The sequence below is a fragment of the Galeopterus variegatus genome, unplaced genomic scaffold (assembly GCF_000696425.1).
Source record: "Galeopterus variegatus unplaced genomic scaffold, G_variegatus-3.0.2 Scaffold3323, whole genome shotgun sequence".
Lineage (NCBI taxonomy): Eukaryota > Metazoa > Chordata > Mammalia > Dermoptera > Cynocephalidae > Galeopterus > Galeopterus variegatus.
The window spans coordinates 175,438-187,116 of record NW_007729434.1 but is presented as its reverse complement, the minus strand read 5'-3'; positions in this window follow the sequence as shown (position 1 = coordinate 187,116).

Genomic DNA, 11,679 nt, shown 5'->3' with positions numbered 1-11,679 from the left:
AATATAGTTTGTGCAGATCCAGATTCCATTTTCATTGCATTGGGCTCCCAAGTTCAGCTTCACTGAATGTTAGATTCAGTAAAAGCACATTACCATATCTCCATAAATTAAAAAAAAGAAATACTTAATGACAATATAGAAATACATAGAACTCCAGGGAACTAATTAGCAGAACCCACACTGCATTTATTTTATCCTCTTGCAAAATGTTACTCTCTCATAGTTACATCTCTAATACAATATCCTTTTTTTTAACTTTTAATTGTATTGTTTGTCCTTACTAAAATTATTTACAGGTATGAGACATAATTATTAAGCAAGTGGAAAAAGTTGAATAAAACCACTTGCACCCACTCTCCCTAATTTCAAAAAATGTATGACATATTAGAACTTTGCATACAAAAATAAAAACAGTGTAATACGTAGATAGCAGCAAATTTGTTGCCCCACACTATCTGCTAGATTGTGAGGATGGGACAGACTTTGGGAGTTTTAACATTATAACTGTTAATCCTTCTAAAATATCACTGTGAGGGCCGACCCCGTGGCTCGCTCGGGAGAATGCGGCGCTGGGAGCGCAGCAGCACTCCCGCCGTGGGTTCGCATCCTATATAGGGATGGCTAGTGCGCTCACTGGCTGAGCGTGGTGCGGGCGCAACACTGAGGGTTGCGATCCCGTTGCCGGTCCCAGGTACAGACACGACACCGAGGGTTGCAATCCCGTTACCGGCCAGTAAAAAAGACAAAAAGGAAAAAAAAAATTTTAGAAATAACAGTGAAACTTCTTCATGCATGGACAATATTTATATCTATGAATTGATCTAGAAATATGAAAATTGTTGAAAAGAAAATTCAGTGGGAGTTAGATTAAACCCAATATTCTTTGCTTTGTCATTTTAGCTTCAGAGTAACTAAAGGAGTAGGGAAGACCTTGGTGGAGACACTATTCTTATGCTCTCAGGTGGTTGGGTATATTGTAAAACCTAATGTGTAATATATAGGCAGCAAATCAGTTGTCTGACTGCATTCTAAACTGTTATTGCTTGTTTTATTTACTTGCTTATTTTAAAGGTAAGGATAAACCATGATATATAGCTGTTGATTTTGCCCTTTCCTAATATTTTTCTACCCAACAAAAGATACTGAATGCTGTCATTCCCCTATCCTATATATAATTGTCATTGGAGAAAGGAGCAAGCTTTATGAGAGTGCAAACACACTAAAAAGAAATTCATGCCTAGAATATAAATTGACTCAAAGCAAAATCCCATGGGAAACAAGTTTCAAATCTGCAATTTTTACAATTATTGTCTTGAAGTAACATTTATAGTTAACAAAAGTAATAATTCTATCCAGCATAAAAATTTGCATTTGATTTCAATAATCTCCTTAAGAATTATAAACAGGTCATCTGTTGGCATAGCCACTTGGTGAGCAATATTAATACCAAATGTTAATATCCAGACTTAGTATAATTCATTCAACAAACATTTAAGCACTCCCTGTGTGCCTGATTGCTGGTTAAATGTAGTGATTGTCTATTTCTCTCCACTAGTTTGTAACCTCTGTTGAGTTCAGTGGCCTCATCTGGCTTGCTTTCTGTCTTCACTGGTACAGTGCTTGTGGCATGATGGGCATGTAGTGATTGTGTTGGATGGATGTGTCATTCAGTCGATCAACTAAATTTTAGAGCTTGGAGAGTGGATTTTAGATATAGACAGTGAGAGTGGAGACAAAAAAACTGGTGGGGAGGCTCTTAGAAGCAGCAGCTGATGATCTACGCACAGGAATGACCAAGCAGTGCTGAGGTGGCCTCAATATATAATTGCTCAATAATTCAAGTGATTGAATTAACATAAATTGGGGAGCGGGAGTCTGTAAGGGAAATGAAGGGCAAAAGATTGGGGAAGTTGAAGTTACTAACAACAAACAAGTTGAAGTGTTGTGTCATGAGTTGAGAACTTGGAGGGGAAAGGTGACCTGGGTGGATAATATGAGGAACTAGAAGGCTCAATGAAGGTAAACCCAAAATGTCATGGGATTAAGGGGATAGGCAGCATTTATTAAACATCTCCCATATGCAGTGCACTTTAATAAAGTTTATAAAGGGAAGGGATGTTACCTAGATGACCAAGAAATAGTTTTTTAACTCAAGGGAGGGTTGATGCATAATGAAAGTGGTAAAAAAAATCTGTGGAAACCGATAAAAGTTACTTCTTTTTGGGGGGATCCATCATGAAAGAGATGATCTTTGAACAGAGCTTTTCAGAATGAGTTTAATACAATGAGGTGGTAGGGGCTGAGGCGTGGGGGGCATTCCAGGCAGAGGGAGTAGCATTAGCAAACTGTGGAGTCAGGAAGATGCAGCGTCTATCAGGCACAAGACATTGTCTTTGGCATTAGCGGGAAAAGCAGGACAAGCCTTAATGCAATATTTGAAAACCTGATTCTCTGAACAAAGAGCCCTTGAAGATTTTTAAAGAGGAGACTGATGTTAGATGATGATGCCTTAGAAAACTCACTCTGGCTGCAATAAAGGGGTGGATTAAGCAATAGTTCTAAACCCTGGCTGTACATTAGCATCACTTGGAGAGATTTTTAAAAGCCTGACTCGTAAGCTGTGCCCCAGATCAATTAAATCAGACTGTCTGGTGCTGGGAGCCAGACATCAGTATTATTTAAATTCCCAGGTGATTCAAATGTGTAGCCATGGTTGCAAACCAATAATTTAGAGCAGGGGTTGGCAAAATCTAGAAAGGGCACCATAGTAAATATTTTCAGCTTTAAGAACCACGTGATTTCTGTTATAGCCATTCAACCCTACCATTGTAGCACAAAAGCAGCCATAGACACTACATGAATAAATGACTGGACTGTGGCTGTGTTCTGATAAAACTTTATGTATGGATATTTGAATTTCATGTAATTTTCACATGCCATTCAACCCTACCATTGTAGCACAAAAGCAGCCATAGACACTACATGAATAAATGACTGTGGCTGTGTTCTGATAAAACTTTATGTATGGATATTTGAATTTCATGTAATTTTCACGTCACAAATATTCTTGTTCTTTTGATTCTTTTTTTCCAGCCATTTAAAAGTATAAAAACAAATCACAGATTATTCAAAAATAGGCAGTCAGCAGTATTTGGCCCACAGACCATATTTTGCCAACCCTCAAGAGGGTGAAGACTGGAACCACATAGTCCAAGAAATAAAACATTATTATAATAATCCAGATAGGAGGTAAAGTTAATTTTCTATTGTGGTCAGTTAGAAGGGCAGAGTGAAGATTAGTGATAATGAATTTATATTTATCATAAGTCATGTTTTCGTGTGCTACTTTGAGCACCCAGAAGTTACCATACAGAGGACATTTGAGTGAACCATTGTGTGGAATGTGGTACTTAGTGCCCTTTGACTTTATCTTTTTACTTTGCAGGGCTTTGACTAGCATTCAAAGGCTGTTTCCATCCTAACTACTGTAATCACTACTCATTTTGGCAACACCTATTAATACAAATTAGTTAAGTCTCTTTCCTTTCTTATGTGTCAGCCATGCCTTTGTTGCCAAAGAATGATCTTTTCTGTATAAGCACATGTTCTCTTTAGAAAATAAAGTGAGCTTGGTAGGAGAAGATGTGTCTACTTTTATTTTATCAGTTATCACTGAATTAATGCAGAATTCCATTTGCATTTTCTTCCAGTATTTGTTACCTAACTAAGGACCTGCCAGGGTAAATGGTGACTTTTCCTCTACTGCCCCCTGTGAAATGAGAAGCCGATTTTTGTACCTTCCTTCTGTTAAGGTTATTTTAGAAACCATAAGGCTGGAAAAAAAATTTCCCTCTGCTATCTACTGTGCTTTAAAATCTACTGTGCTTTAAAATCAATTGTACATTTCCCAATTTGCCTGGTTATTTTATTTGATTACCATTATGGTTGGGTGAACAAATTCACTTACCTATTTTCTAACTTCTGCTCTTAGAAGTCTGCTGTCTGGTGTCTTCTAAGGGCCGGCCCGGTGGCGCACTGGATGGTGCGCCGCTTGGGAAGCGCGGCGGCGCTCCCGCCCGAGGGTTCGGATCCCACATACAGACCAGTTCCCACTCACTGGCTGAGCGAGGCTCGGGAGCAGCACCGAGGGTTGCAATCCTCCCGCCCGAGGGTTTGGATCCCACATACAGACCAGTTCCCACTCACTGGCTGAGCGAGGCTCGGGAGCAGCACCGAGGGTTGCAAATCCGTTGCCGGTCCCCAGTCCGGTTCGGGGGCAACACTGAGGGTTGCGATCCGTTGCCGGACACGGAAAAAGACAAAAGCCAAAAAAAAAAAAAAAAAGAAATGCTTACAGCATGTCTCCCCCACCCCCACTGTGGAGATGCTCAAAACTAAAGAATTTGCTGTAGCTGGATGTAGAGAAAGAAATTCATGACTGCAGTCAGCAGCGTTTATGGTTTATGGTCATCGCAGTGATTTTGCAGATCTTACTAGAGATAAAGGGTTCAAAAAATACATGTGGTAGAGCAGCCTTATTTTTTTTGTTTTCCCTACCATCCTCACAGCAGAACCAGGGATTATTGTATGTGCCTTTAAAGGAAAAGCAGGTGAAATTTTGAAGAGTTTGCCTGTCTCCCTGTGGGGTTTTTTTGTGATCACTAACCCTATTTCCCATCATTGATTTTTCAGTTGATTTCTAAATTTTGAGATTCATTGTTTAAAATCGAGGGATCTTTTTTCCTTTTACTTTTCTTTCTTTTTTTTTTTTTTGAATGAGTATTATCATCTTAGGGACACCATCAAAATATGTACACTATAAAAATGAGATTGTGATTGCCGATATTGTCAAGTGCTTTTAATTGAGTTATTGATGTTTTATAAAATGATAAAGTAAAGGTTTAGGTTTATTAAATTAGCTTTCCATTTATTTTTCAGAAGCACTCACCAAGTAGGGAACTTCCTAAATATATAGCGGCAGCCTGTTCTACAGCCAAAGCCTCAATGTGCCCCAGAGGAATTCCTGCATAGAGAGTCCATTTTTAAGTCAAAGAAGAGGCCAGGAAATAAGGCAAAAGCTGCAGGCATAATGTAGAGATGAAGAATGAAAATAACCTGATAGAATTCAGAACACAGAATGGCAGTAGCTAACAGATGGTGGGGAACTGATCTAGAAGTATAGAGGTTTTAAGGATCCTCTTGCCTAGTGGTTCTCAACTTTGGCTGCACACTGAGAACACAGAATGGCAGTAGCTAACAGATGGTGGGGAACTGATCTAGAAGTATAGAGGTTTTCAGGATCCTCTTGCCTAGTGGTTCTCAACTTTGGCTGCACACTAGAAATACCCGAGAGTTTTTAAGTAATACACTTGCCCAGGTCTTACTAGACCAATTAAATTAGACTCACTGGGGATTAGGACTGGAGCATTGGTATATTTTAAATAATAACCTGCAACAAGGGTTGAGAACCACTGACTAATTCAGTTTCCTCATTTTACATTGGACGTCCAGAGCAGTAGACATCTGGCCCAAGTGAGAGAGCCGTTTGCTAGGATTTTAACCTCAGTTTTCTCCTCTCATCTTCTTGCCTCCCTCACTCTATATATTCCTCGTTTGATCTCATCCCTGTCCTGCTTTAAATTAACCAGTATGCTCATGACTCCCACATCTGTCTTCTGAGTACCACACGCTCATATCTAACTTCCTTCCTATTATCTCTCCAAATGGATCACAGCCACTTCAAATGCATTATATTCAAAACTGAATTCCCCTTCTCTCCCCTCAAGTCCCCAAACCCTGCTTCTCTGTCTAGATTCTGACATCAGTGAGGGGTACTTCCCTCCCCCACTTATCTGAGCCAGAAGTCTTGGGGTCTTCCTCTCTTCCCTGTCTTGTACTCCTATCAGCTGCCAATGTGCTATCCCTCCTGCCTTTTAACTATTTCTCAAATCCATTCACCTTCTCACCTTGCCCCTAGCTTAATTTGGATGTTATTTTTTCTGAAGGGTTGTTAACAGCTTCTCACAAGTCTTTGTCCCCTAGCCTTGCTCCCACATGGGCTCCAACTTTAACCCCATTAGAAATCTCTTTCTGGAACACAAATTAGATCATTTGTCACTACATTTCTTGCATATGTTCTAATCATTTAACCTTTTCTTCACTTCACCAAAGCTACTTTCTTTTCTCTTTGTCTCCATGTGCCTATGCTTGGCCTAGTTCCTTACAGTCTATAAATGGCATAATCTTCCTATAAACCAGTTCTTTTATTGGCTGCTTTTATCAAAGACTGAATTCTTCAGTAAACAACAATATTTTCCTTCTTCAACCAAATGCTGTCACATTGCAGACAGGATTTAATGGGCCCATCATTGCCCACACCCTGATTCTGGAACCTGCCCCTGCAGGAAGTATATACAATAGAAGAGCCCAGGGTAAACAGCAGAGCTACCTTAGTGTAGGGCCACGTCCTTGGTAGTTAACACCTTCGCTTACCTCCTAAGGTTCTCTGGCTACTTCATTTTTTTGTCCCTGACTTCAGTGCCCTGTACTGCTTCTTGCTAAACCCTTCAGGGGTTCGCCCGCTCCTGCTGGCGTGGGTGCTCCCTCAGCTGCCCTGAGCACCTCCATGACATCCTGTTCCTGACTCTCCCAGTTCCTCACAAGTTCTTCACCAGGGACTCCTTTTACTCTCTTGTGCTTCTTGGCTATTTTGGTCCTTTTGCCTTAGGATATGGTTCTCTGACTTCCCTAATGTCTGTTCCTGGATGTAGTAACTCACCAGTCCTTGAGCCCTAGCTCTTATTGCCTGGATTTGACTCCAGTCTCTTTTGGAAATTTTTAAAGCACAACTCTCTTAGTCCCCATCAGACCGTCACTCCAGTCTCTTGGAAATTTTTAAAGCACAACTTTCTTAGTCCCCATCAGACTGTCACTGCCTTGTTGCCTCAAGTGCCCCTGCACTACACAAAGGTCAGCTATCAGAACCTGATTGTCTGGTTTCTGTGTTGTCCTGGCTCCTTATCTTTTTCTCTTACCTCTCTGCTACTACCTGCCAGGTGACCTGTTGACTTCTTCTTAGGCTCTCTACCAGAAAAGGGACAGAAAAAATAAATACTTTGCAACTCAAACCTGCTCATTTGGCTTCTTACTACCAAGTATGATGAAGGCTTGCTGTGCATTTAAATTTTATTACAGTATACCTTAAACCTATCAAACTCTCAGAAAGCTCATAGGCTTCATCATTTTTGAGAACCTATATGTAGAAATGAAGGCCATAGTCTTATTACAGCTTTACTTTATAACAGTGTTTTATTTGGGAAGGCTTGAATGTACAATTAGAGAATGGGCACAGAAAGCATTGAATTAGTTTGGGGAACCAAAAGAAGCTAAGTCAATGGATATTGCTAAAATTAAATTGTATAACCTCCTGTTCCAAATGCATATTCTCATCACAAGTGCAGCTTCTTTCAGGTCTGAGCTCTACTGCATATCTTTGATAAGAATTGAAATGATTACATTGTCTGGCAACCTGGGCTTTTAAAAAAAAAAAAAAAAAAAGCTCCCTTTAGGGCCTTTAGTTTTGTTTCGTTTTGTCTGAAAGGGAGTTTAAACATGAGTACAAGAAAAAGGGACCATCAGTGTTTTCTGTCCTTGGAGAATGGAATACAAAAGCAATTTATGGAGTGTCTATTGCTTGGAGAATGCAGATGTTCAGCTTCTCAGGAATCTAGAAGTTTTACCAAACTTGCATACTGCCTCACTTTTTAAACTCATCTGCAGCCCACGTCAACTGCAGGACTTTGCATGTCATTACTTTTAAATATCCTCTCTGTAGCCTGTGCTTGGGATTAATGCTGAAAGCGACTTGTAGGTATCTGGTACAATTCTGGGAGAAATGTTTGTTGTACTCACTGTACTCTGGCCACCCTCATTACAAGTTCATCACACAACTTGTCTAACATGTTTACTTTTTATACACTTGGAGAATTAACAGGTGATTGCATGACTGAGATATTTGTTTTAACAGGCTAAAAAGTGGGAGGTAAGTTACATATGCACTATGATGCAATAGGAAAATACCTAATTATTCCATTTTTGGCTTGGCTTTTAGTTTCAGTTAAAACTGCTGATAGCAAGGCTCAACAAGTTTTGTAAAGTAGTACTCTTAACGCTGCCTACATATGAAAAACTAGCTCACTAATACTAGTGGCCATGGCTTAGTTACTTCTACATGAAGCCTTCTACTTGGCTTTAGTGATAGAACTTGATAAAGGATCTCTTCTCAGAGCTTCCGTCATCAGCAATTACAGTGTGAATACAGAAGGCTGTACTACACCATGCTCTAGAAACCAACTTGTAATATTCTCTGTACATAGAAAGCACTGAAGGTAAAATCCTGAAAACAAGACAGCTTGTTGTTGTTATGCCTCGTATGTTCATCCCGATGTGTCAGAATATAGTTTATGACTGGTTTTTGTACTGTCTTCATTGAGCAAGTAAAAGGAGCAAGAAATTTTGCTAGATAGTTAGTTGTTCATTTGGTTTGAGGCTAAGGAACCACTGTAAGTAGACATAGTCAGGGATAGAGATTCTAGATCAGGGGTAGCTAACTTTTTCTGTAAGGGGCCAGATAGTAAATCCTTTAGGATTTGTGGGACATACAGTCTCTGTTGTAACTACTAACTCTGCTGTTTTAGCATAAAAGCAATCCTGGATAATAACATAAACAAATGGATGTGGCTGTGTTCTAATAAAACTTTATTTACAAAAGTAGGTGATAGGCTGGATTGGTCCATGGGCCATAGTTTGCCAACCCCTACTCTGGATTCCAGAAAATACATCACTGGGCTGTATGACTGACCTCAGAGGAAGAATAGCAGTGACTTTTAGTTAACTGGATTAATACACATAACTTTCAATATCCATATCTAAGGCTTCACTGTATTTGTATATAATAAATGTGTTGTCAAAAAAAAAAAAAAGACATTGTTTTCTTGCTGGCTTCTTTTGGGGCTAATCCAAGTAGTGTTATTTACTTAGTTATACCTCACTTCTCTCCCAAAATTATTTAAGGACGCTTATGATAAAAGGCATATATAGGATTTAGCTATCAAAATAGAGATATAAAATCAAAACCCTCATAAAAAGCTCACACAAAACAACTTAATATGACTTATTCACCTGACAAGCTATAGCTCAACAGTTTCTAAGACTGATAAGTTCTTGAGATACATTCTAAATTGAATACTGATATGCCGCCTATTTTATCTTCTCAAGCATAATTTCCCTTCTGAAAAAAAAAATTCCCCAATGTTTTATATCAAGTCTCCTACCAAAGGAAGTGTTAGTATCCGTCATTTTTCTGCTGACTGAAGTATAAGCCAAGAACTGTTACACCAACTAAGTGGGTGTATGGAAAGGAAAGAGAAAATTACAAGCTAATGAAAACTTTGATGGGCAAGTGACCTGTTCAAAACAGATTTCAAGGCTCACAGAGCTAACATTATATTAGCCAAGTGAACTGTTTCCAATCATCTTAGAAATACATCTCTGCTCTCCAGGGGAAAAGGAATGTTAAATTACTCTAGAGTTAGGTGGTCAGAGGCACCACTCAGAGGTGGACAGAGGAAATGGGAATTTCAACTGAACTGCAGGAAGGATGACTTTCAGTGGCTGTCACAGTGTGGCAACAAGGCCAAGTGATTTGAAGGACTGCCATTGAAATTGTGACTCCAAAGAGTTCTGTAATAGGGAAACTGGTCTTTGGGAATACTACAAGTGTGTACGAATGACTTTAATACAAAGTCCTAATTAATATCAGATCCAGCTGCTTAGCCAAGTAAATGCAGAAGATCATGTAGAACTCAGGCAGAGGCATCTGCTTAGATCTCTAATATTGGGGAGATATGATGGACACGTCCATGAAAACAATAGAGTAGGTAGAAAATACTTGCCTAGGACACATCAATACCAGGCAAGGATTCATTCACAAGTAAAGACAGAAGAGGCCCAGTCACTTGGTCGTTGGAATAACAAAATCAGAACAGAACCAAAAGCAAGATAAGGCAGTGTTAAAGACAAACAGACCACTTGTATGATGAAATTTTAAGATTTGTTGGTGGACTAATTCTGTGATGGTCAGGAAATAAAAGAAATAAATTGTGTATTTAGCACATATCAAAAATGTTTGACATCTGTTCTAAAAAATATTTGACCTCTAAATTTAGAAATGTTCTAACCTTTAAATAGAAGAGAGAAATTCTTAATAATTTCTAACTTAAGCCTTGTCGTCTTCTCTCAGTCTTGGTGAGAATACAGATTGGTACAGGGTTTGAGGGACAGAGGCAATTTGACTATATCTATACTACTTGATCCTGAAACTGGACTTTCTTATTTTTTTCTTGAAGTACACAGGGTGGCAAATATGTTTGTTCTAAGATTATTATTAAGAAATTGAAATGACTTGCAAAAAACTCAGTTTTCAAAAGTTTTTGGATTTTGGAGTGCATTGACACACGGAGAGTCATCAGCAGAGACTAAAGAAAAGAAGACGATGTCTCTCTCCACAAAGCCCATTCCAGAGTGACAGAAGAAACATCTGCTCTACAATAATAGTGGGGGACCTGAACACATCTCTCTCGGCATTGGACAGATTATTTAGGCAACAAACCAACAGTAACTGATACTCTTTCAGAAGGAGAGAAGAAATCTAGGGTTATCAGAGGTGGGATGGGGAAAGGAGAGGGGGATAGGGAGAGATTGGATAAGGGGCATAAAGAATAAGTACAATTTGTAATAATGTATATTATTATATATTTGCATAATTATTATATGTATGTAATAATATTGATTTGATCAACATACCTCAACGTTGACCCCCCAAAATCTATATAATCAATTATGATTCAATAAAAATTTTTTAAAAAATCATAATTATTATATGTATGTAATAATATTGATTTGATCAACATACCTCAACGTTGACCCCCCCAAAATCTATATAATCAATTATGATTCAATAAAAATTTTTAAAAAAAATTTTTTTAAGTTTTTGGATTCCACAACTCCCTATAAAGGACCATGGATCCATACGTACAAGCATGGAAGTTTGGCAGGAATAAATTGTGAAGTGAAGAAAGTAAACTTCTGAACAATGTGTATAGAATGATCTCCTTTCTTTGAAAGTAATAATATTCAATTGTGTGTGTGTGTATGCATAGAAGATTTGGAACCATATACAAAATGGTTCATAGTGGTTACAGGGGGTGAACAGGTCACAGTGGATGAAGAAACAAGTTACTTTGACAGTTGGCTGTGATAAGAGAACCCCACACTTGCTTGTCACAGATGCTGGGGAGCAGGGGCTGGAGCAGACTTGTGTGTAGTGCCTAGGTTCAGCTTGAGAGGAACATATCATTAAAAGTATAAAGAGCATTGTGTGAATGGATGCATCTCAGGGCTCAATTCTTTTTTTTAATTTTAATTTATTAATATACAATGTAGTTGATTTTCATGTCCCTTTACCAATTCCTCCTCTTCTCTCCTCACTCGCCCCCTCCCCCCATCAATGTCATATCTGTTTACTTAACAAATTCAAGGAATTATTATGATTGTTGTCTTTTTTTCTCCCCGTTTATTTGCATATTTTATTTTTATTAGCTCCCACAAATAAGTGAGAAC